The sequence below is a fragment of the Pseudopodoces humilis genome, chromosome 12, assembly GCF_049639895.1.
Source record: "Pseudopodoces humilis isolate 2021_Gansu_Grassland_sample_001 chromosome 12, ASM4963989v1, whole genome shotgun sequence".
Taxonomy (NCBI): Eukaryota; Metazoa; Chordata; class Aves; order Passeriformes; family Paridae; genus Pseudopodoces; species Pseudopodoces humilis.
The window spans coordinates 14464592-14491253 of NC_142211.1; the positions used below are offsets into that span (position 1 = coordinate 14464592).

The window sequence follows — 26662 nt, forward strand, 5'->3', positions numbered from 1 at the left end:
CACCGAATTACCAAAAATCGGTAGATATAAATTCTTATTAGTAATAGTTGACAAACTAACGCACTGGGTAGAAGCCTTTCCCAGGGCAAGGGCTACAGCCCAAACAGTATCAAAAATTCTATTAGAAGAAATCATCCCTAGGTATGGGATAGTGGATTGTATTGATTCGGATCAAGGAACTCATTTCACTTCAAAAATTATAAAACAAATTTCAGAGGCCCTGGGTATTAGGTGGCAATACCACACTCCCTGGCATCCTCAGAGTTCAGGGCAGGTGGAAAGAATGAACCAAACACTTAAATCCCAATTGTCTAAACTCATGATAGAGACGAAAATGTCATGGATTAAGTGTCTCCCCCTTGCTTTGCTAAATATTAGAACAATGCCCCATTCTGAAACGGGTCTGTCCCCTTTTGAAATGTTGTATGGGATGCCATACAAACATGGAATGCCAGTAGGACACCCTCAAGTGGAGGATGTGCAAATACAACCATATCTCATTGCTATCAACAAAAATTTACAGGACTTGCGAAAACGAGGACTGATCCCCCAAAGCGCCACTCTGGGATTCGCAATACACCAGATACAGCCTGGGGATAAAGTCCTTGTCAAAGCTTGGAAGGAACTTCCCCTCACCCCCCATTGGGAAGGACCTTTCCTGGTTCTCCTGACCACAGACACAGCTGTCCGGACCGCAGAAAGAGGTTAGACACACTCATCTCGAGTAAAAAAAGTAAAGGAATACGACACCTCCAAGTGGAAAGTCACCACCCCTCCGGGAGAACTGAAAATTAGGCTTCAGCGTCACCACAAATGACCAGTGACGACCAGATAAGTTGTATCAACCCTGAGTGTGATTGTTTTCCGTTTATACATTTTAAGTGCGCTTATTGTAACCAGATTTGGGTAACCCACTGTTGGGGAGGGTACAAGCCTAAGGGATTGTGTACAAAGTGTCTAGAAAAAGAACAGGATTTGACTAGCCGTCTCTTAATACTTGCCACCAGGGCGGGGTTGTTAGAACTCGACTCTCCTGAGTGGTTCCTACTTTTTCAAAAAGGGATAAGGGGGAAGCTAGACTCCAAGGCAGAAGCTTTGGAAATCGAGTGCCGAAAGACAGTAAAGGTACCGTGCAGGACAGACACGATTAAGTCGTCTCGGTGGGCTGCTTTCAAAAGAAAGTACGCCATAAGGACTACAAGGGCCCCTGAAGAATATCCTTGCTGCCGAGAAGATGGTAATCCCTGCCGTATATTTTTATATGGGCGAAGGGCAAGGCAGAGGGATACACCGGTGGGGAATCCTGATAGTCCTGAATCTAGCCATGTGCTTGACCAAGGGAATGAGTCCCGAGGTACCTCTGGGGGAGCGTCCCCTAGGGAAGTGTGAGCAGTGTCAGACTGCCACAGATGCCGGACGAATAATTGACTGTCCTCCAGAACAACAAAAGGGGTTTTGTTTATCCAACGGCACTCGGTATAATCTCTGTGAACTAAAGGGGGAGGTCTGGTGTTATCACTCAAGGGCAAGTTTTAAGGACGGGCAGTCTAAAACTCCTATGAGAAGAAAAACTAAAGCTACCCACTTCAGGTATAGGAGAGAAGTGGGAATGCTCCCTCCAATTCCAATCTGCAGCCAATGTAACAAAACTGTCTGGATAAGAGGAAAAAGACAATCCACCTTTTTAGCATATTATAAAGTCAACCCTTTATGTTACAATAAAGCAAACTTAAAAATGTGTACCATAGGGGGGAAAGTGTATTGGGAAGGTAAAAATTTAAAACATGAAGAGAAAGCCTCCTTTAGTAATGAACCGATAATTCTTGATTTGTTAAAAAGTGATGATGACGGAGTATGTTTGCAATTTGACCAAGTGTTCTGCTTCTCCAGAGATGAGGAAGGGATGGACCCTGAAAACAAAATAAAACAACTAAACCTAGAATTAAAGAGGCGAGAAGTGGAAATTCGGAAAAAGAGACTAGAACAAGAGAGGCTTAACTCTCTTAGTGAGCACTATGAGCAATTAGAGAGACAATACAGCAATTGGGGATTGCCAGCCCCCAACCAGAATCTTTTCATAGACCTAATGCAAGAAATAGCCACAGAATTAGGTCTATCTAACTGTTGGATCTGTGGCGGTTTAAAGTCGGCTGAAAGGTGGCCTTGGAAGGGAGAGGGACTCACCCCAGAGCAACTTCTAAAATGGGAAGGCTCTAAAATGTCAAAAACAAAACAAAGACCCGAGGGATGGGTTATAGACCAAAGGATAATTGGTACCGTCTGCATTAGCAGAGAAAGAAAAGAATTCACTGATTTAGTAGGCTATACCCCGTGTGTAAGCACACTCACAGTGAATTCTGACAGTAAATCAAAAACTTGGCAACCTGAACCACCCGCGGGCTATTGGAGTCGCACCCGGGGGAATCACTGCGAATGGGTTGAAATAATTGAACTATGTTGGTACAAAAGCTCCGGGGCCAATCCCTTCCAAGCACTAGAAGGCCTGAAAGAATATTGGGATGATCTGGCAAGAACAAACAGGCTGGGAAGCTCCCGATGGCATTTACTGGTTATGTGGCAAGAAAGCATATAGTGAGCTACCTAGAAATGGAAGGGGTCTTGCACTCTTGGAATAATTAGACCCTTTTTCTTTACTCTACCCAGAACAGAAAGTAAATTGCTGGGAGCTCCCCTCTTTGAAACATTAAATAGACAAAAAAGGGAATTAAAACGGGAACTACCCATGGCAGGAGGCAGTCAGAAATAGAAAGAAGAAGAATGGCCTGCCGAAAGGATCATTAAGTATTATGGGCCTGCCACTTGGGCAAACGATGGCAGTTGGGGTTACAGGACTCCCATTTACCTTCTCAACAGACTTATCAGGTTACAAGCGGTAGTAGAAGTGGTTTCCAACCACACCTCGGAGGCCCTAGAACTCCTAGCGAAGCAACATTCACAAATGAGAGCCTTTGTGTACCAAAACAGATTAGCTCTCGATTATTTGTTAGCCGAGGAAGGAGGAGTATGCGGTAAATACAATGAATCCGAGTGTTGCATGGAAATAGATGATTATGGAGAGACAATAAAAGGACTAGCTGCCAAAATAAAAAAGGTAGCACATGTGCCCGTTCAAAAATGGAACTCAATTCTGCAAGCCTCCTGGTGGGACCAGATATTTGGACAGGGGGCTTGGTGGAAAAAGTTAGTGTTCTTTATATCTTGTTCAATTGCCGGAATCATCTTTCTCCCGTGTTTGATTCCTTGCTTCATTAGGTTGATTCATTCTGTTGTGCAAGGAATGCAAATTGCCACTCTTCCAATTGACCCAGAAAAAGCACCAGGGAAACCCACTCTTTTCTCTAAACTAATGAAGTTAGAGGAGAAAAGAGAGAACCAGAAGGCGGTTGAAGCCTTAAAGAAATTTGAAAATAAAAACAAACCTTCTCAAGAATACTGTGAGAATTCACTTACAGACTGGGAATAAGACAAATATAGTTAAAACTACGCAGTTCTCCCTCACTAGAAATGAATGAAATAACACGAATTTTAAATGTGATAAATTATTAGGCGGGGGACTGTGATAAATGTAACCTTGGATAAAAAATTTGTGAAAGAATAAGTAAGTATATAACTAGATTTGTAACAATGTAAAAAGTATATAGTGTGGCTGAAGAATTTCCCCCAAACCCAGCAGTAACTACCCATTCAGGCGGTAACGACCTTAGGCGACGTTCATCAGCCTGAAAGAAAAAGCAGGACACGAACAATTAAGCCAAACAAAGAAAGGAGCCAGGCCGAGATGGCCATCGACTCCACACCGCACCTGGGCACCCCTTCCTGCAAACCCCGACTGAAGATGCAATCAGGCCGGACAATAAGTGGAAGCCCAGCCGAGATATCCGTCGACTCCACACCGGACTTGGACACTTCACCCTGAGAGCCCAACCGAAGATACAATCAAGAAGCACTCAGAACTTTTTACATACGAGAGGACTCTGCCCAGTCGTCTATTGATTCAGTTCCACGGTTCCAGGAAATTCATTCAACCAGCCATCTAAACTCTTTGTTGAACAGTAACTGCTCGGAGTTTTGGCCTCAGGACACAAAATCCCTATAAAAACCCCGGACAGTCTACCCTCCTTCGTGGATTTGGGAACACCTATACCTTTGGGTATAGACCCCTGTCCACCCAGCGCTGCGCTGTTTATTTTATTGTGGTTTTTCCTCATTGTTTATTTTTATTATAAAAATTGTTTTATAATAAACTGTTCTTTTATTTAACCTAAATTTGCCTTTGCATTTATAACAGGGAACATGGGCAGTAATATCTCCTCAGAAGAAAAACATGTTTTTGAACTTATGTCTAAACTTTTAGAGGGACACGGCAAATCTGTTGCATCTCGCACTCTTAAGCTGATCTTACACTGAGTGGAATCACATGTCAAAGAGTTAAATGCCAGCACTACTTTTACAGCGGAGTTATGGGATGAAGTGGGGGTGAAACTCTGGGATTGAGCAACTCAGGCTGACAAAATAGCAGCTGGCTTGTTACCTCTTTGACGAGCTATTTTAGAAACCCTTAAAGCCCAGGAAGGTGCCGGAGAAAAATCATCTGCCGCTGCCCCTTCGGCAACATCAACCCCTTGCCAAGGTGCTGCAGATTAGTCCTTAACACTCTCTGTGCCTCTGCTTTCTGCAAAAGCACAAGCTTCTGATATCCCAATAAGGGCCCCTGGTATGCAATTTACTGCTTGCAATTTACCACTTTTGATGGGGATTTGGAATTTGAGGACGATCCCTTTGATCCCGGACCTGTTGACACAGAGAAGGACCCTAATTTATATCCCCCTAATCCGCATAACAATTGGTGCCAACTTTGGCAGCAAGCATTAAAAGCAGGTAATTTAGACATTGCACAAGCTATTGTCACCCCAATGATTTTTCATGGTCAACGACCCGTCACCCAAGAAGGCTTGCCTTTCTCAGTCATTAAAGAGTTGCGGTGCACTGTGATGGAATACGGCATCACTTCTCCTTATTCTAATATGCTTTTCACTGTTCTCAATTCCTATACTATTACTCGCCAGGATTTAAAATCACCTTCCCAACTGCTGCTTTCACTGACACAATATGTGCTGTGGGAAACAGAGTGGAAAAAGCTTTTAGAAGCAAGACTTTTAACCTATCCGGGAAATGCAAATCATCAACTTACTGCCTTAACCATTAATCATCACATGGGAATGGGTCAACATTCTCAGCCAGACAATCCCATGGGATATCCCATGGGAGGCCCTGGACGATATTAGAGATGATGCATATCGAGCTTTTATGAAACTCCCCAATGCCGGTAAACCGCAAAAGGCTTTCACATCCATAACTCAAGGGGCAAAAGAACCTTATATGCAATTTATTGATCGCCTTTGAGAAGCATTAAACAAACAAGTTGCTCATCAAGAAGCTCATGATGTTATTCTTTTAAAATTAACAGTAGAAAATGCTAACAGTGACTGTCAAAAGGTTCTTAGGCCACTTAATCCCACAATTATAGAAATGGTTGAAGCCTGTAATCATATCGGAGTGGTTGAACACAAGTCTAAAACCATGACTGCAGCTTTTGCTGCACTTAAGGTAACCCCTAGTTCTGCAGAACAGACTTGTTTAGGTTGTGGAAAACCAGGCCACCTTAAGAAAGATTGCCATGCCTTAAAAGGACCAAAACCCAAAAAAAATGTCTGGAGTTTGCCCATAATGCTGCAAAGGACGACACTACACTAACCAGTGTCACTCTAAATATGATACTGAAAGCAAACAGATTTTGGGAAACTTGAATCAGAGCGTGGGGCAACACTGTACTCAGACACAAATCTGAGCTCTGCAGGGGGAATGTTGCTGCCTTACAGCCAACCTCCAGTGGCAGAGCCAGCATGGATCTGGCAACCACCTGCACAGTAACTGTTTTAGATTCCTCTGTCCATCTGATCCTGTCGTGGTTTTAAAGCACTAGCTATAAAAATCACTAGAAAACTTATTTTTTGCTGTGAGATATGGATTGGGAGAAGGGCAAAACAAGCTTAACACTTAAAAGGAATAAAGTTTATTAACAAAACTACAAGGATAAGAAACTAGAATAAAACTTCCAGAAACCCTTTTTCCCCTCTACTCAACTATTGTTTTGTCTAACTGACAACATAGAGACAAAACATGGTGATTAAAGCAGTGTCAACTTTGTTATAGTCTTTTCATCAGTTTTTGTAGAGAAAAGGAGTCTTGTCATTCTATGGAGAGTTCTCCACAAGAAAATAATTTTCTTATGGATTTTCATTCTCCTGATGCCAGCCACCCAGAAAACACTGTCATCAGACTCTCCTTCCATTTTACACTGCTCTGAGGTGTGTTCATGGACCACGAACTTAAGGGGTGTCATTTTAAGAATGAGTTATTCAAAGGAAAAGTTCTCTTCATCTATTTCTGTGATCATTTCTGGGAACAGAAGTATTTTCTTTTTCTCTCTGTGGGGCCACGAGTCTTTAACAACTCTTACTTTTTTTTATTTTTTGTTCCAGCATTTCATGAGATCACAACTACTTCACTATTTGCTCAGCTTCATCAATGGATTACTTTTGCTCAGATCTACACTTTGAAATACTTCATTCCCCCTAAAATATTTTTTTATGAATTAAAGGAGTTTTTTCAGAACATTATTTTCCATCTCTATAGCTTTAACAAAAGAATATTTCAGCTTATTAAAGCATCTCCTATTCTCTTCCTATCTGAGGCTTAATTTCTTTCCTCACTGGCTTTGATAGTTTATGTTCTTTTTACATGTTGATCACTGTCGCTTTTTTTCTCTAGAAAAAGGATTAAATCTGCAGGTCTCATCAGGGTAGTGAAAGGGTTAAAATATGGCTCAAGCAGTAATAGGTATTCATGGTCCCGGATTTCAGCTCAGCAGCGCTGGAAAAGAAGCAGCAGACGTTTTTTTCAGCCTGAGGCTGTCTGTGCAAGCTGTAAAGGCGAGCAGCCGTGGCCCGCTCCAGCCCAGGGCTGGGGTCTACAGCAGAGCCCGGCCCCGGCCCGGGCAGAGGGAAATCTCCACAGGCTCCATCCCTCCCCCGGGAACTATGGCAGGCCCAGCCCAGCCCCTGCCGGGCCACATGGCCGGGGGGGGGGGGGACGGGGGACGGGGGACGGGGGGACGGGACGGGGGGGACTGGACGGGAGCCAGCTGGAGTTCTGTTACCTTTCAAAGCCGGAAAACAAAGAGGCAGAAATTCCCGGGTGTTACCGCTGAAGATCAATAGATCACGCGGACACAGGTCGAGGTGTGGTGAAGGAAAGAGCAGAGTTTATTTTTTCTCTCAGGATTTATAGGCTTCTTAACACGGCCAGGGATTGGATGGTCAGGATAACACTTTCTCACTGCACTGGCCATGAGAGGTGCCCATTACAAGACGTGTAACAGAAAGAATGTACACATATCTATGTTTATAGTTACTGTCCTGGGAAAGTCCTTAGAAAACTATGTTAGCAAGCTCAGAAGCTGAGTTTTCAGGGTGACAGCCGGGCTTAGGTTTTAAAGAGTGTTGTTCACAGGTTGATCTCACCTTTCAATGGTCAAAACTACTGTCAATTTTCAGAAATGGACAGTTATTGGCCAGGAGAAAGAACTCCCATCAGCCTCCAGAAGCCTTAACTTCCTTAGGTGTCCCTTACTTTTTTTTTCTGAAATGCCAATCCATCACAGATCCCCACAGGGGTTAATGGACCTTTAGGACAGGGATGGAGTGCATTGCTTTTGGGGCATTCCTCAACTACTTTAACAGGATTGTTTGTGCTCCCAGGAGTAATAGATGCAGACTTTTTAGGAGAAATTAAAATAATGGTCTGGACTCTCTTCCCCCCATGTCCTGTATCCCAAGGTTCTAAAATTGCCCAATTAATATTTTTTACAGCACCAATGTCTACTAACACAGTGCAAAAACAAAAGGGGGAGGAGGGCTTTGGATCCACAGGAGCAACTCAAATTTTCTGGACTAAGCAGTTAACTGCTTAACTCCCCACTAGTAAATTCAAACTAGCATGGCAAGGACAGCATGTCACACTCACAGGCATTATTGATACAGGAGCTGATGTCACAGTCATCTCGCAAACTAAATAGCCCCCTAGTTGACCACTTACTGTGGTTCCCCAAGCACTCACTTGTGGACATGATTTTCTGAACCTGAGAGAATTTTCAAGCTCTCAGACGCTGGCTGTTCTCAAGGGAAAGGCTTGGGAACCTTTCTCACTCAACGATTATTTGTGTAAATAAGGAATTACTTTCCCAAAACAAGGCACAGGTGTTCTGAGTGTGTTTTTCTCTCTTATCCCACCAATGGAATGAGAGTGGTGTTGTTCCTTCTACCATTCAGGGTGACTTGGTTGGAGAAGCTTAAATAAGGGTTGAGAAAACCCCACAATAAAGGCTTTTTGCCTCACAAAAGTGGCTGTGTGTCTGATTATCTGGGGACTCGATCTTCTCGAGTGTGGCCCGGCTAGCTCAGTGATGAGGTTTCTCTTCACTCGAGTTTCGAGCCGGCATATGTTTGTGGGGTTCACTGATTTTCTTCAAGAATCCAAGTCTATAGAGCGAGTCAAGAAATCAGGGGGGGACTCTCTCTCTGGTTTGCATTCCACAGTTTATTTCTGTGAAGGGGAATCCAAAGGACGAGAGACAAAGGATTTGGGGTCTGGGGGGGTCTCTTTTAACAGGGTTTCTTGGAGGGAGGGAACATCAGAGAGAGAACCAATTATTTTTCTCAGTTAATACATCTTACAAACTTTCTACAAATCAAGGTTACACACACCAAGATAAGAAATAACAGACACTAACTTCTTCAAATGCTCACAAAGATGTAGGAGTATTCTCCACAGAGGGGCAGAGGGGGAGAGAGGGGGGGCTTGGTTTCCTGGCAACACAGGGGGGAAAGAAAGGGAAGGCAAGGTAAGCATGCCTTCTCAGCTTCCATAGTTTAGAGGCATTCTGGGACAGGAAAAAGTTACAAACTTCCGTGTTGGAAAGAAGGGTTCTCTTCTCCCAACCCCGTGTTTTCCTGGGCTAAAGAAACTTCAAGCAGCTGGAAATGCCAGCGGGGTCCTCTCTTTACTCTATCCGGCCTCTCGCTGTGGGGCTGAGGAGAGAAACTTCAGTAACCATGGTAACTTGACGCCAGGTAAACAGGAGAAAGAGAAGCTGGGGGTGGGGGGAGAATCACAACTAAAAGATGGGAAAAGATACATTTCAGGCTATCAACTACAACATCTCCCCCTAATTTTTTCCAAAAGAAGGAAGGGAATTTGGTTTTACTTCTTCAAACCAAGGGGAAGGGGTTTGGGGTGTATTGGGATTTGGGAATTCCACAGCATTTATCTGAGGTGCAGGAGAAATTAACTTGGTGGTGGTGGTAACACACCAACGTTACAAAACAAAAAACATAATCAAAAGAACAACAACAATTACAAAAAACCCTAAAACAGTCCAGAAAACAGAAGACAGCCATCTCGAAAATCCCCATCCTGAGAAAATGTCTATAAAACTGTCATACTGAGGATGGTTTCTTCTTAAAATACAGGTAAACAAGGAACAAAAACCATCAGCTAAATTCATCAATAAACAGATTCAACAGTGGAAAATCAGGGTAGAATGGAGAATCTGGATTTCCTTCTCCACCCAAATACCTGTTTGTTCTTTGAACTTCTGCTACTGAAATATCGGGGGGTCTTGTGGGATGTTTTTCAACGTACGGTTTTACCCAACTCTGTGGGACCCACCGCAAACCTAGGGGTGTTGATACACAAGCGTATCCTCTTCCCCATGTCACTAATTTGTAAGGACCTTCAATTTTTCCACTCTCAGGGTCTCTCATCAGCACTGGTGGATGTTCCTTGAGCTTGTGTTTGCCATGAGGGGAGAAATGCTTAACCACTGGGGGGTTTTGATCTTCCATAGAACAGTTTAAAAAATTGAGAGTGAACAGGGCTTTGCATAATCTTTCTTGTGGTGTTAACTTTACTTTGTTTTTCCATTGATTTTTCAAAACTCTTTTGAGTGACTGGTGTGCTCTCTCTACTATTGCTTGACCTGTTGGAGAGTGGGGGATTCCTGTCTTGTGTCTCACTCCCCATTCCTGCAAAAATTCCTTAAACACTTTGGAAATATATGCTGGTCCATTATCTGTTTTAATTTCTTTAGGGATTCCTAGCACAGAAAAAGCTTGCAACAGGTGCTTTGTGGCATGCACACCTTTTTCTCCTGCATGGGCCGAGGCAAAAATTGCTCCCGAAAAGGTATCAATGGATACATGTACATATTTTACCTGTCCAAATTCAGGGATGTGTGTTACATCAGTTTGCCATACTTCACAGCTTTCAAGTCCCCTTGGATTGACTCCAGCACCCAGGGATGGCAGAGCTGTGCGCTGACAGTGGGGACATGTGGCCACAATGGCTTTGGATTGATCTTGTTTCAGATTAAACTGTCGAATCAAGCCTGGTACATTCTGATGAAACATTTCATAGCTTAATTTTGCCTGTTGAAACAGGTCAGGGAGTCTGGCCAGTCCAACAGGGGCAGCAGCCAGGGAATCAGCTCTGTCATTCCCCTCTGCTATGAAACCAGGTAATTCCATGTGCGACCGGGTATGCATAACAAAATAGGGATGTTCTCAATGGGAAACTGCATAAATTAATTTTGAGAGCAATTCAAACAAAGTTCTGTTTGAGATCTCCTTGAGGACTGCATTTTCTGCTCTGGAAACTACTCCTGCTACATAAGCTGAATCAGTGACCAAATTGAATGGTTCTGAAAACCTCTCAAATGCTCTAACCACTGCTGCTAACTCAGCAATTTGAGGGGATCCTTCTACATAATCAACATCTGTTTCCCACTGCTGCGTCTGAGGATCCTTCCAGGTCATTACTGACCTTCGGGATGCTCCAGAAGCATCAGTAAAAACAGTCAAAGCTTCAAGGGGCTTCTGACTCCTCTTATCTTTTGGTACCAAATTAAATTTTGAATTAAACAATTTGTGTGCAGGGGCATGAACTGAAATCTGCCCTGTAAAATTCTCCAGAGCAATTTGCAGGGTCTCTTGATTCCTCAAGAGGTGCTCAAACATTTCCCTGGTCATTTTCACTGAGGAGGTTTCTTCCTCAGAGAGACTTAGGGGCAAATGTATACATGAAAAATCACAGCCAGCAAGTTCTCTTATTCTCAGCCTGGCCTTTCCAACCAGCTGGGCCATCAATTCCTGTGGCCTTGTAATATTTTTGGACCGATGGTGCCTGAGAAAGACCCACTCAATGATTATCAAATGGTCTTTCTGGTCTTTGTCCCACTGAAAAATCAACCCCTGAAGGTGTGGCAATTTCCCCATTACAATAAATTTGAAAGGCAGCTCTGGATGGCATCTATGTGCCTGTCTCTTCTCCATCATGCTGCTTACCTTCTCTAAAGCATCCCTGGCTTCTGGAGTCAGAGTCCTTGGAGCACTCAGCTCATCTCCCCCTTTCAATAAATTGAAAAAAGGGGCTAGGTCATCAGTGGCAATGCCTAGCCAAGGCCTAACCCAATTCAATGTTCCACACAGAGAGTGCAAGTCGGCTAAGGTTTTGGGATTGCTGTTAAAAGCTAATTTTTGAGGAACAATTGTTTTTGCAGTGATTTCCAGACCTAGGTATTTCCAAGGAGGCATCTTTTGTACTTTTTCCTCCTGAAGGGTGAGTCCTGCAGTTGTTAAAACTTCGGTCACCCGGTCCAGTGTGGACTGTAGCAATTTTTCCTGGGGGGCACACACTAGCACATCATCCATATTATGCAGGATAATGGCTTCCCCCACTTCAGCTCGCACAGGGGATAACAAGGCAGCAACATACCATTGGCAAATCACAGGTGAATTTTTCATCCCTTGGGGGAGGGATTTCCAATGAAACCTTCTCACTGGGGCTTCTCTGTTGAGGGAAGGCACAGAAAAAGCAAACCTGGGGGCATCGATAGGGTCTAGAGGAATTTTGAAAAAGCAATCTTTGATGTCAATCACAGCCAATTCCCAATCTTGAGGAAGCATGGCAGGAGACGGCATCCCTGGTTGAAGAGGTCCCATGTCTACAATTACTTTGTTAATTTCTCTCAGATCATGAACTAATCTCCACTTGTCTTTCCCTGGCTTTTTAATGACAAACACAGGGGAGTTCCAAGGGCTAAAAGTAGGTTCAATATTGCCTTGGGCCAATTGCTCATCTACTAACTCGTTTAGCGCCTTTAATTTCTCTTTACTCAGCGGCCACTGGGGTATCCAAATTGGGGAATCTGTGGTCCATTCTAGTTTCTGGGTCTGGCGCTTCTCAGTGGCCGCAATCAAAAATCCCGAGGTGTTTTTGGAATTTCAATGCGGACTCCCCATTGGGACATGACATCTCTTCCCCACAGGGGAACCTGGAAATCAGTGACAATGGGGCGAATAGATGCTATTTGCCCATCAGGTCCTCTAATCTGAATGGGTTCCTTTGATATCTTGGCCAATTGGGCTCCCCCTATACCTTGGATGTGGCTAACCATCGGTTGCAGTTCCCATTGTGGTGGCCATCTCCTTTCAGGGATGACAGTCACATCTGCTCCTGTGTCTATCATGCCTGTCATTCCCATGCCTTCACTACCTTTTTTCAAATGGCATGAGATGATGGGTTTGTTTTCTCCCACTGCTTGAGCCCAGTAGATCTGAGATGCTACATCATCTACTGGGATCCCTGATGGAATGGGAATAGCTTGAGCAATTACCTGCCCTTGTGCCAGGTAGAATGGTGGGTTGATGCACCGTGCCAAAAGGATGAGTGCATCCAAGTCAGCTGAAAGAGTGACAGGAGAAATTTCAATCTCTGGGGGCGTGTTTTTTGTGTCCCCAATAACAAGAAACTTACAATTCAAGTCGGGGGTCAGTTTTTCCCTCAGCAGGTCAACGGAAACAACTGTCCAGTGACGAGACCTAAAAAAATGATCTTTCACAGTAAACAATTTGAGAGGTAATTTTGGCTTCCAAACCTCACAACCATTGGTGTTATTTCGGTGGCAGAAGTCAGACCTGTGAGAAACGTCACATTTAAGAGTGTTATCACATTCAATTTTCCCTCCCCCTGCGACTTCTATTCTACTTGTGTCTCTGCACGGAATAGACTCGCACTGCATATCTAGTTTTTTTGGTTCTGAGGACCCCCTCCCTTTTCCAAGTTTCTTTGCCCTTGCTTGTTAGGATATGGCACTTGGCAAAACTTTGCAAAATGTCCTGGCTGTCCACACCGATGACAGGTAAACGGTCCCTTCGGCTTGGCTGGCAATGGCAGAGTAGGTACAGTTGTGGCTGCAATCCTTCCTGGGGTTCTTTGGGAATCCTCAGTCCTTGGCACTGAAGTGCTGATTACATCCGTACACATCTCAATCAAAGTTGTCAAGGTCGGTGGTGGATCCTTTGGCAGCACCCGAATCAGCGCTTTGCAGGCTTCATTCGCATTCACTCGAGCCATTTCCAACAGCAAGTCAGAGTGCAGGGTGGTATTCTGCACTTGTCTTTCAATCTGTACCTTTAATCTATTCACAAAATCTACAAATCTTTCATCAGAACATTGTTTAACTCGAGCATAGGGAACAACAGATTCAGAAAGAGGAATATTGAAAAATGCTTTCTCTGCAGCTTTCTTTATTTTCTCTCTAACTCCTTTTGGCAAATTTTGGGCTTGGTCAATAGGTTTGCTCCAATCACCTTCACCACATAAATGATTCATGGTAATTATTTTACCCCTTTCATCTAAAGCTTCAAAATCACTGCTCAGTAATTCTCCCAAAAGGGTTTTCAACAATCTTTTCCAAGCCCCTTCCCAGAGCAAATATTCTCCTGGGGATAGAAGGCAGGAAAACAAATCCTTCAAATCATGGGGGACCAATTGGTTGGAGGAGAGGGTTGCCTTTAAAAGACTTTTAAAAAATTGGCTTTCCTTTCCAAACTCCTTTGCTGCTTTGCATAATTCCATTTTCAATCAAAATGACATTGCATTCCATTCTGGTAATGTTCCTCCCCTCCCATAAGTTACAGGTGCTGCAAAGAAGGCAGGCCTCTGTTCCTGGTTTGTCCCTTCACCCCCTCCCTTCTCCACACTGTGTGAGCTGGAGGGAGTGACCTGGGAGCCAGCAGCAAAGAGAGGGCAGGCGGGGTTGCAGGGGGGGTAGGAGGGGTCAGGGGCGGGGTGCCTTGGGAGGGACACCCCTGAGGGGTGGGGCGGAGACAGAGGAGGGAGGGTCTGGAGGACCAGGAGGGGGGAGGTCTTGAGGGAGGAAAGGGTTGAGGGGGGGAGGGGCAACAAAGGGATTGTGGGAAGAAGAAGCAACCTGGGGGTTGACCATGTGCTCGCCACCATTTTGAAGTTCCTGGGCCCTTTGTGTAACACTTGGGGGGAGGCTCACCATGTGGTCTCCTCCATTTTGTGTACCCAAAAGACCACCAGGAACAAGAGGAGAGGGATATTGAGGGTAAAGAGGGGTAGGAGAGGGAGCTGGGATGGGTTTTAGGGAAAGGTTTCCAACAGCTTGGCCAGAGCTCCTGGAACAGGGGTGCTGAGAGGACTCCCCCAGCTTAGGGTAACAGGGTTGAGGTAAAGAAACAGGGTTATCAGGGTTAGGATTGGATAACTTTTTTTCTTCTTTTTCAATAAGGGTTAGTCTAATCAAAATAAACAAATGGATTACTTTCTCTGCTGAACTATCTCCAGCATTCACAGATTCAGTCAATTTTGTCCCCACTCTGTTCCAAAAGGAAACAGAAGTTACATCTGCAGGAGACACTTGAGGAAAATTTAAAAAAACCCAATTCACTAATTTTTTCACTTTTTTCTTAGAAAACGGTTTCTCTCCAATTTGCAAAATGCCAATCACTTGATTAAAAATCCCCCTTTGTGCTACAGACAGTCTTGCACCCATCTCTGTGATCTCACCTGTCCGTCACAGCTATTTCACCAACGGCTCCAAACTGCTCTGCATCCAGAAGTTTCACCTGGGATGGGACTCTTCTCTCACCCACTCCCTCTTCACCACTTCCCCCCTTTGGGGAATTCAGTCTTCTGAATGCTCGTGCCGTTGTCTCGCTCTCAAAAGCAGCCCCTTGGTGCACAGGGGTTCTTGCTTTTCTCCCCAACACGTCTTCCACTTAGAACAGCGAAGAGACGCTTCTGGGGTAGATGTCGTCCCAGCGGTGGTCAGAATCTCACCTTCCGTGGTTCTTCTGTCCCCTTTATTGAGGGACAGGCCAGCCCCACGTTGGGCGCCATCTCACTCGATCTTCTCGAGTGTGGCCCGGCTAGCTCAGTGATGAGGTTTCTCTTCACTCGAGTTTCGAGCCGGCATATGTTTGTGGGGTTCACTGATTTTCTTCAAGAATCCAAGTCTATAGAGCGAGTAAAGAAATCAGGGGGGGACTCTCTCTCTGGTTTGCATTCCACAGTTTATTTCTGTGAAGGGGAATCCAAAGGACGAGAGACAAAGGATTTGGGGTCTGGGGGGGTCTCTTTTAACAGGGTTTCTTGGAGGGAGGGAACATCAGAGAGAGAACCAATTATTTTTCTCAGTTAATACATCTTACAAACTTTCTACAAATCAAGGTTTACACACACCAAGATAAGAAATAACAGACACTAACTTCTTCAAATGCTCACAAAGATGTAGGAGTATTCTCCACAGAGGGGCAGAGGGGGAGAGAGGGGGGGCTTGGTTTCCTGGCAACACAGGGGGGAAAGAAAGGGAAGGCAAGGTAAGCATGCCTTCTCAGCTTCCATAGTTTAGAGGCATTCTGGGACAGGAAAAAGTTACAAACTTCCGTGTTGGAAAGAAGGGTTCTCTTCTCCCAACCCCGTGTTTTCCTGGGCTAAAGAAACTTCAAGCAGCTGGAAATGCCAGCGGGGTCCTCTCTTTACTCTATCCGGCCTCTCGCTGTGGGGCTGAGGAGAGAAACTTCAGTAACCATGGTAACTTGACGCCAGGTAAACAGGAGAAAGAGAAGCTGGGGGTGGGGGGAGAATCACAACTAAAAGATGGGAAAAGATACATTTCAGGCTATCAACTACAACACTGGGGAACCCTTGCAATACTTCGTGTCCTCAAGTGACACTCACTGGCATTGGAGGGAGCAGTACTAGCTTGCAAAGCAAAAATTTTATCCAAATTGTAGGTCCTGAGGGACATACTGCTACCATTAAGCCTTTTGTTTTGCAAATTCCCATGGTATTATGGAGCCATGACATGCTCTCACAGATGAGAGTCAGAATTTGATCTGATTTTTCATAGGGGTCACTGATTTGTGCACTACCCTAAAACTGACCTGGAAAACTAGGGAACTGGTATGGGCAGATCAATGGCCCCTGCAAACTAAAAAATTGAATGCCTTACAAAACTTAATTAAAGAACAATTGCAAGTGGGCTGTATTGTCCCCTCCACAAGCCCATGGAACTCTCCTGTATTTGTCATTCAGAAAAGGAGTGGTAAGTTGTCGCCCTGAAAACTCAGCTTCTGAGCTTGCTTACATAGTTTTCTAAGGACTTTCCCAGGACAGTAACTATAAACATAGATATGTGTACATTCTTTCTGTTACACATCTTGTAATGGGCATCTCTCATGGCCAGTGCAGTGAGAAAGTGTTATCCTGACCATCCAATCCCTGGCCGTGGTAGGAAGCCTATAAATCCTGGGAGGAAAAATAAACTCTGCTCTTCTTTCACCACACCTCAACCTGTGTCCGCGTGATCTATTGATCTTCAGCGGTAACATCTGGTGAACCCCGACGTATCTTGCACGTGTGTTACAGGGTACTGTCTAGCCTGTGGCTATGGCTGGTTTTGGGCTTTCTCTTACGGAGGGCCTGGTTCTGGAAATATGGCATGCGGTGTCTGATCAAAGAGGGATTGATGTTTCGTATGCTGACTTCCAGCGATTGTGTGAGTATGGAAGAACTGAGGGGTTTTTCCCTGTGGTTGAAGCGATTTTTTTGCGGTCAGCTTGGGACGCTTTAGGCGATTCCCTGATCGAGTCTCTCCTGGTCGGTTATCAGCCCCGGGTGCTCCGGCTGCTCGGAATCTGGCAAAGGTGCGGCTTTCTGAGGTCGGGTCCCGAGGTCGGCTCCCCTGGGATCGCCGGGGCCCCCAGCAGGTTGAACAGGGGCGCCACGGGATCGGTGGGCGTGACCCCGCCTCGTCCAGCGCCGCGGAGGTGTAAGCTTCAGGCGGCCTTGGAGCCTTGCCAGCAGGCCGTCTGGGGCGCCGCGGACCCGGGGGGTGTAACGCCGCCTCGGCCCGCGCCTCGGTGGTGTAGGCCCGGGGTGGGGTTGGATCCCCGCCAGCAGGTTGTCCGGGGCGCCGCAGACCCAGGGGGTGTAACGCCGCCTTGGCCCGCGCCCCGGAGGTGGAAGCCCGGGGCGGGGTTGCCTCTTCCATGTGCCCTCCCGGCACAGACCGATGGGGGGGTGCTTGAACGGGGGGCGGCGCTGCCTCTGGGGGATGCCTTGGGGTCGGTGCTGTGTCCCTGCTGCAGCTGGGCCGTGCCGTACCCCGCGGTGGGGGACAGGCCGGGCCCGGGCCCCGCACCGGCAGCCCCGCGCGCTGTTCCCCTGCAGGAGCAGCCGGCGCCGCTTCTTGGACCTGTTGCCCCTGGGGAACCACTGTTGGGGGCAGTTCCCAGCGCTTCCCCACCCCGCACCGCATTCGTTCTGCCGGCCCCGCGCTGCCGGTTTTCCCTCCTGCGAGCCCGGGTTGTCCCCTGGCAGCAGAGGAGGACACTGCCCCAGCTTCGCAGGCTGTGCCTTTACCGGCGCCCTGGTCCCCCCCCCGCGCCAGGAGCGGGCTGTGCCGAGCTGCCTCCAAACTCCCCCGCCTCGGGTTCCCAGGCATCACCCGAGCCTGCAGCTGGAGCCGCCCCTCCCCCGTCGCCTCCTGCGGCTGTGGCAGACCAAGGTCCTGAGCTGTTTACCACTGGCTCAGGTGGTGCTGCCGCGGGGGAAAAGCCGGTGGCCTTGATGGGCCAGGGGTCCCAGGCTGCTGGAGCCTCTTCAGCTGGCCTGTGGACTTTGTCCTCCTGTAAAATGACTGTGCAGCTGAGTGTATCAGGCATTCCATGTGCTTCCAAATGCTTTGGTCCGGTGGGTGAGGGGTTAAGTGCTCTTCTTGTGGCATGGTTGAATGTCACTGCCCAAGGCACCATTGCTCACCTAGGGGACATTGATTCGGATTTCCTGGGGTGCATTTCTGCCATGGGTTCCACACTCCTGCCTCCTGTTCCTATCCCTGTGGGACCTGGATTTGCTCACTTTGTGCCTTTTGAGTTTTATGTTCGCAGAGCTGAGACCCAGCTGTGGGGAGATGGTGGCTTCGGGTTCCCTGGACCTCCCTGGGTTCACAGACTGCTGTTCTGACAGCCAGGGGTGATCCTGAACGGGTCTGCACCCGGTCCATCCTTGGTGAGATGATGTCAGAGATTAGCTTCCGTGGGTTTTGACACTGGCATGGACATCACGATTGTCAGGTTTGCTGATGGACCCGATGCTGACACTTTCTACGCAAAGAAGAACTTGAGACTGACTCTTTGTTCAGCATTTTCTGTTGTCTTCTCTCATGATAGACTACTCACCCTCCGTGACTTGATGCAAGACCAGTTGGATCACAGTGATCTGGAGTTGCAACCAATCCCTGGGACATTCCTGTTTTCTGTATCAAGAAGAAGTCTGGGAAATGGAGGTTGCTATAAGACCTCCAGAAAGTTACTGCTATGATGAAAAAGCATGGGGATGTTGCAGGCTAGCATGCCTTCACCTTCCATGCTTCCTGCTGATTGGCTAGTCCTCATTGTGGATCTGAAGGATTGTCTTTGCAATTCCTTTGCATCCCGATGACAGACTGAAATTTGCCTTTCTGGTGCCAGCTATCATTAATGCTGAGCCCACACAGAGATATCAATGGAGATTTTGCCATAAGGCATGCAAAATTTGCCGGCATTTGCCAATGCTATGGGGCTCTAGCCCTCTCTGAAGTTTGCAAGCAGTTTCCTGCTGCTCGTTTCTACAACCTCCCTGAAATTATTTGAGGGTCAAAATGATTTTGGGACAAACAGTCCTGCATTTCGAGGTGCAATTATTTTATTATTTTTTTTGCATTCAGTGCAGACACTGCATGAATGATGTCCAAATATTAATGGACTTTTACATGGTTGTGTCCTTATATGGGACTGACCACGACAGAACTGTCTCCCTTGTTTGGTCTATTAAAGGGGGACTCTGATTTTAAAGTCACCTCTGACACTGACCCACTGGCACAGTAGATGCTGGAGGAGGTTCTGTGAGCAGTTTCTGCTCCTCAAGTTTATTACGTTAATCTTTCCATTGATGTCGCTGGTTTGTTTTTTGGTTTGTTTTTTTTTGAGAGTCATGAGGCTGGATCAGCCCAATTGATAGAATTATGGGCTGCTGTCATAGCATTTCATAAGTTTTCCCAGGCACCTTTCAATTTGGCCGTGGATTCTGCCTCCATGACCAAATTGAGAGCCATCCACAAGCAGGTGTTGATGTTGGACAACTGTGTCATTTATTTTGGAGTTTTGTTGTTTTTCTGGGTTTTTTTTGTTTTTTTGTAATAACGAAAGGGTGAGATATCACCCTGAAATTACAGCCTTCTGATTGTATGGAGTATTGTATTTTCCTGTTATTTATTTTTTGATTGTTTATAATGTTGCTAGTTTCTTTGTTCATTTTTCTTTTTTTTAATTTCTTTTTGTTAAACTAAAAAGGGTGAGATGTCGCCCTGAAAACTCAGCTTCTGAGCTTGCTAACATAGTTTTCTAAGGACTTTCCCAGGACAGTAACTATAAACATAGATATGTGTACATTCTTTCTGTTACACGTCTTGTAATGGGCACCTCTCATGGCCAGTGCAGTGAAAAAGTGTTATCCTGACCATCCAATCCCTGGCCGTGGTAGGAAGCCTATAAATCCTGGGAGGAAAAATAAACTCTGCTCTTTCTTTCACCACACCTCAACCTGTGTCCGCGTGATCTATTGATCTTCAGCGGTAACAGTAAGTAGCATTTGCTTCATCATCTCAGAGGAAAAAAAAATGCAACCATGGAAAATATGTGAGCCCTGCAGTCAGGACTCCCATCACCTACCATGATTCCTCGAAATTGGCACTTGACAATTATTGATTTGAAAGATTGCTTTTTTACAATTCCTCTGCACACAGAAGACACACCAAAATTTGCCTTTTCAGTGCCCAGTTTAAATATGCAAGAACCTTTGCAAAGTTTCCACTGGGTGGTTTTACCCCAAGGAATGAAAAACAATCCCACAATTTGTCAGTGGTTTGTTGCATGGGCTCTTAGCCCAGTACGACAGGCAAAGCTTCATGTGTTACTATATCACTATATGGATGATATTCTCATTGCAGCTGAAAAACAAGATGACATGAAGGAAACCTTAGCCCACACCACAGAAGCTGTAAAATGTGCAGTATTGCAAATAGCTCAGGACAAAATTTAACAAATGCCCACATGGCAATATTTAGGTTGGCATATTAGACCCCAAACCGTACAGTCACAGCAATTACAAATTCAAAACAAAATTTCTACTTTACATGAGGCACAAAAGTTGCTAGGGGCTATTAATTGGCTAAGACCCTTACTGGGAATCAGAAAATCAGATTTAGCTCCCCTTTTTGCATTGTTAAAAAGAGAGTCAGATTTCTCTTCCCCAAGATATTTGAATCACAAAACACAGTTGACCTTGCAAAAGGTGACAGATGCCATTGCCCATAGGCAAGCCTCACAATGGGAGCCTGATCTCCCATTCTTACTAATCCTTTTAAATCCTTCATGATAACCACATGCTTTGTTGTACCAATGGGATTCTAGTATGGCCAACCCTTTAGTTATCATGGAATGGATTTTTTTACCTCACCAAATGACAAAGACCATTGTTACTCAACATGAAATGTTTGCACAACTTATTATTAAAGCAGAACAAAAATTACAAATGTTAGCAGGTTGTGATTTTGAACAAATTCATATACCTATAACTACTGTTTACCTGCAATGGCTTTTGCAGACATCAGGACCTTTTCAGACTACACTTGCTAATTTTTCAGGTCAGATTACTCTCCATTCACCACCTCATAAATTGCTAACAGCTAACTTTAATATTGTTTTAAAACCCAAGTGCAGTGAAATTCCTTTACAAGCTCTTACAGTATTTACTAACAGCTCTGGACAATCCCACAAATCTCTTTTACTTTGGAGGGATAATGACACTGGTACAGGGACCTCCAATGTAACTGTAATTCCTGGGTCCCCACAAATTGTGGAATTAACTACAGTTGTTCATGCTTTTCAAAAATGACCTACATCTTTTAATTTAATAACAGATTCTGCTTATGTTGCAGGTATTGTTAAAAGAACTGAAGCTGCTGTTTTGAAAGAAGTTTCTAATGCCAATCTTTTCCATTTGTTAAAACAATTAATTTTCCTTTTAGATGCCAGACAACACCCTTATTTTGTTATGCATGTTATCTGGCTTTATAGTAGAAGGAAACCGACAAGCTGATTTACTTTACCTGTTCAGGTACTCCCTGATCATTTTGCACAAACCAAACTTAACCATTCCTTTCTTCACCAGAATGCTGCAGCTCTTTGTTGCACATTTGCTTTAAAGAACCAACAAGTGAAAGACATTATTGCTGCTTGCTCTAATTGTCAGTGCCATAATTTTGTGACAGGCTCACTAGGAATTAACCCACATGGGCCTACAAAGCCTCCAAGTATGACAAACTGATGTCACCCACTACCTTGAATTTGGTCTCCTCAGATATGTTCACTCATCCATTGACACCTTTTCAGGTGCATTATTTTCATCATGCCACACAGGAGAAACTGCCAAAAATGTTTGCCTCCATTTTTTGGCTGCTTTTGCAACTTTAGGGATACCTCAACAGATTAAAACTGATAGTGGTCTGGCTTACACTTCTCAATGACTTGCCTCCTTTTTCACCTTATGGGAGATCTCTCATATTACTGGCATCCCTTACTCCCCCACAGGACAAGCAATTATTGAACTTGCTCATTCAATGCTTAAGAGTCTTAACAGAAAGGAAGAATGCAGGGATATACACCAATGGAACGGCTACACAAAGCACAATGTGTTTTCAATTTTTTAAATTGGTATGCTGATAGCAAAGCTCCCCCTATAATAAAACACTTTTCTATTTCTAAGGAAACATTATTAGACATAGGGCAAAAAGCACAAGTCCTTGTAAAAGACACAGAAAGTGGAAGAACCATGGGCCCATTTCCCCTCATTACATGGGGAAGGGGTTATGCTTGTGTTTCCACAGATACCGGTCCTCGTTGGGTTCTAGCCAAGAACATCAAGCCCTTCATCGAACAACCAGCTGATCAAAATACAGAAAAGGATTAATGCCCTTGAAGAAGTGGTTTGGGTTTCCTAGAGGCATCAAAGTAATAAAAGATAAATCTTCCATCGTCTGGGAACTAGTCGATCATACGTCCAGAGGTGGTCAGTACTGTGCTCCCTTTCATTTTGATGACACTTTTCTTGCTTTAGACTGACAACACCCAGATGCCAGCCAGTTTGTAACCTCTTTTGAACGTGAGCTTTCTGCAGATCTGTTAATTTCCTGTCCCTACTTGGCCTGTCACACAGGGGTTCAAGCGTGAACTCTGTGTGTCAAAGGTGTGGGTGCCTTTGGTATTGTGCATCTCTGATGGATTAGCATTTAAGAAAAGAAAGAGAAACACCTAAAGAAGTTGAGGTTGCTAGAGGCTGATGGGAGTTTCTCTCTTGGCCAATAAATGGCTATTTCTTAAAACTGATAGTAGTTTTGACCATTGAAAAGTGAGATCAACCTGTGAACACCACCTTAAGACCTAAGCCTGGGAATTTCTTTGTCTCTTTGTTTCTTACTGTGAAAAGTAACAGAGATCCAGCTGGCCCGCTGTCCCCTGCCCAGGCCATGTGGCCTGGGCAGGGGCTGGGGTGGGGCTGCCATAGCTCCCAGCTGGGAGATGGAGCCTGCAGGGCTTCTCCCGGGCCCAGCTCTGCTGCAGCTTCCCGAGAAGCCTCCAGGGTGGCTGAAACCTTTCTCAAGAGACTCTCGGTTCTGAGTGCCACTGAGGTGAAACCTGGCACCATGAACACCTGTGGCTTGAGCAAGATTTTAACCCTTTCACTACCCAGATGAGACTTGCAGATTTAATTTTTTTGTCCAAGAAGAGGGCAAAAGAAAGTGATCAACAAGTAAAGAAACAACATAAACTATCACAGACAGTGAAGAAAGAAATTAAGCTTCAGATGAGAAGAGAAATAAGGAGATGTTTTAATAAGCTGAAATATTCTTTTGCTAAAACTATAGAGATAGACAATAGTGTTCTGAAAAACTCCTTTAATTCATGAAAGAGTATTTTGGGAGGAATAGAGTATTTCAAAGTGTGGATTTAAGCAAATGGTGAAGTAGTTGGGATCTTATGTAATGCTGGAACAGAAACGAAGAAGTAAGAGTTGTTGAAAAATTGTGACCCTTAAGAGGCAAAGAGAAAACTTCTGTTTCCAGAAATGATCACAGAAACAGATAAAGACAACTTTTGCCTTTGAATAACTCATCCTTAAAATGACACCCCTTGCCCCATGACCCATAACACACCTCAGAGTGATGTGAAATGAGAAGAAAGAACTGATGACAGAGTTTTCTGGGTGGCTGGCATCAGAGAAATAGAAAACCATAAAAAAAAGGTTTTCTTGTGAAAAACTCCATAGATTAACAGAAGAAAACTTCTTTTTCTCTACAAAGACTGATGAAAAAACTACAGCAAAGTTAAAACTGTTTTAACCACCAAGGTTTTTTTATCTCTATGTTGTCGCTCTATTAAGGAATGGCTGGGTAGAGACGACATAGACTCTCATGGAGTCAGAACAGGAGAATTCCTTAGTTTATTGCTTTAGCCTTGTTTTATAGACTAGTTCGTGGAAAGTACAGAAAGGAAACTCTTATTGGTTAGTAAATCACTACATCACCATCATTGGTCAGTGGTGTACACCACCTCCTGACCTTCTCTTGCCAAGAAAACACGGGACAGACAAACAGCACCTGGCACGGCTGTTCTCTGTCTCTGAGGATTGTTTTCAAATCCTCCCATGAATTTCTCAGGCTAGCTCTCAGACAGGACTGAGAAGCCATGTGGCCTGCAGTTTCTGCAGGCTCCCTGCAGCTTGCTCCAGAGCTAGCATCCACACTATGTTGTCATGTGAACAAGAGGATGGTTGAGTAGTAAGAAAAAAAGAGTTCTGGAAGTTTTATTCTAGTTTCTTATTCTTGTAGTTTTGTTAATAAACTTTCTTTGTTCCTTTTAAATTTTAAGCCAGTTTTACTCTTGTTCTAATCCGTATCTCACAGCAAGAAATAAGTAAGTTTTCTAGTAATTTTTCAGCTAATGCTTTAAAACCACGACAATCTCATAAAAGAAGAGCTGACTGTCGACATTGTGACCCTTTAAGGTGTAGTCAGAGTAATATACAAATTAAACAGCTGGTGTGTGGGCATCCATATGGTTTGCCCAAACATCAGGAATTATCAAGCAAGCAATGGCTAGCCATTGTTAATAAGTTTTGTAGTATTGGTTTTAACTCCTCCCACAGCATCAATAGGGAGCCCTCTATTGCCATTGCCTCAAGGTAATATTCGGCTTATGCTAGCAAATACTTTTTTAATATTAGTGCTTCTTCCTGTTACTTTTACTTAACCTGTTAATCCACCAAAAACAAATGTATGGATAACTTTAGCCAATTTAACAGGACAAGATTCTTTATACTTGGCTATGGCCTCTCCTGAAAACCCATTTTCTACTTGTCTCGTTGGTTTACCTTTAGATATGTGGCCACAGCCCCCTTCGGCTCATGTTCTTCATTTTGAGAATCATGCCAATGTTTGGGACCAATGGGTCCCATATCTCCCTCATGCAGTCCTTGAGCCCCAGGACCAAAAACTTTTGGTATCTGTAAAAATAGACCTTTGTGTTTAATTATTCTGGGACCAACCAAACTAAAGCATGGGATGTCTCTCTGAGCCAACCGATATTCAAAAATAAAAGTGCCTGGTGTAATTACACTTCCACTAATATCTCTTGCTCTACTAATGCTCCATTATCATTACCAACAGGAAAGTTTTTTATTTGTGGAAACAGAGCTTGTGCTGTGATTCCATTGCATATTAAGGGAGGCCCCTGCAGTTTAGGGCAACTCTCAGTGTTGACACCCAACACATGCATGATTTTACAACATAGATTTCTGTGGACAAGGAAGTGCAGTATTCATGCATTTTCCCCTGATTGCGACAATAACCTTGACTTTTAGTCACTACAACAGCTTTGAGCTGCCTCCTTTTTTGCTCCAGGAGTAGCAGCTGGAAAGGCACTGGGATTGTTAAACAAACTAGGCTGTTAGTTATCTCGACAAGCTAATGCTACTTTGCTTGCTTTAACAGGATTGTTAACCAATGTTGATTCAATTAGACATGCTACACTGCATAATCAAACCACTACTGATTTTTTTGATTTTAGCACATGGACATGGATGGGAAGATTCTGATGGTATGTGTTGTATGGACCTTTCTGATCACTCAATCTACTCATGCAAGTATTAAAGCTTTAGAAGATAATGTACCCAAATTAGAAATAGTAAATGGAGCTGATTGGTTTAACAGCCTTTTTGGAGACTGGGGGTGTCACTGGATGGGTCAAGAATTTAATTAAGATGGGAATGTTTATATTGGTGATGCTATTAATTATAGTGATATGACTGCCTTGCTTGATTCAATGTATTCAGAGATTGATTAATAAATCAATAAAACAAATAATGATTGTTGAACAAAAAGGGGGAGATGTGGAAGATCAGACAGCTACAGAAGTTGAGCTGGGTAGCACCACAGACCTCCTGGTCCTGGTACAGTGGAAGCTGTGGGAGAGATAAACCCAAGGCAAGAACAAGAATTGAAGACACCACGTCTGACTGCTCTGGTGCAAGCAGATGCCAGCTGGCACTAAGGGGATGTTAGCAAGGACTTGATAACCGAAAAGATTATGATGCTAAGGGAACAAGGGCAAGGGGATCTGAGTGGAAAATTTTGTATGGAAGTTAGAGAACTATAAATACTGGTGATTAGTGTAATAAACTGGCTTTGCTTGCACGACATGGTCTATCTCTCTCAATCACCACACCTTGTACTAGTAAAGAAACTGCTACAACATAAAAATTTACAAAAGCTGTTAAAAGAAGCTAAAGAGAGTGGCAGAAAAATTCTGATTATTGTCATAACACTGAAGAAATTAATCACCAAAGAAATTCATAAGATAATGGAAAGAGTAAAGAAAGATGGGAATCACCCTTGTGGGATATTTTATTCAGATAGTCTCCAACCATAATGAGAATACTTAATAAAATGCCACATATGCCACATCCCGTAATTGCTTTGTTAATACTAATCTGTTTGCTTTTTATTTTAGTGCTAGGATTGTATATGAAAATGTGGAGAATCATGAAATGGCTA

General features: G+C 44.3%; 1 protein-coding gene and 1 pseudogene across 1 annotated transcript in view; one reads left to right on the forward strand and one right to left on the reverse strand.

The window, feature by feature from the left end:
* The window catches only part of LOC148183404 (BDNF/NT-3 growth factors receptor-like), a 596246-nt gene that overhangs the window by 262288 nt on the left and 307296 nt on the right, over positions 1 to 26662 (reverse strand).
* LOC148183410 (uncharacterized) lies at positions 24870 to 25914 on the forward strand (annotated as a pseudogene).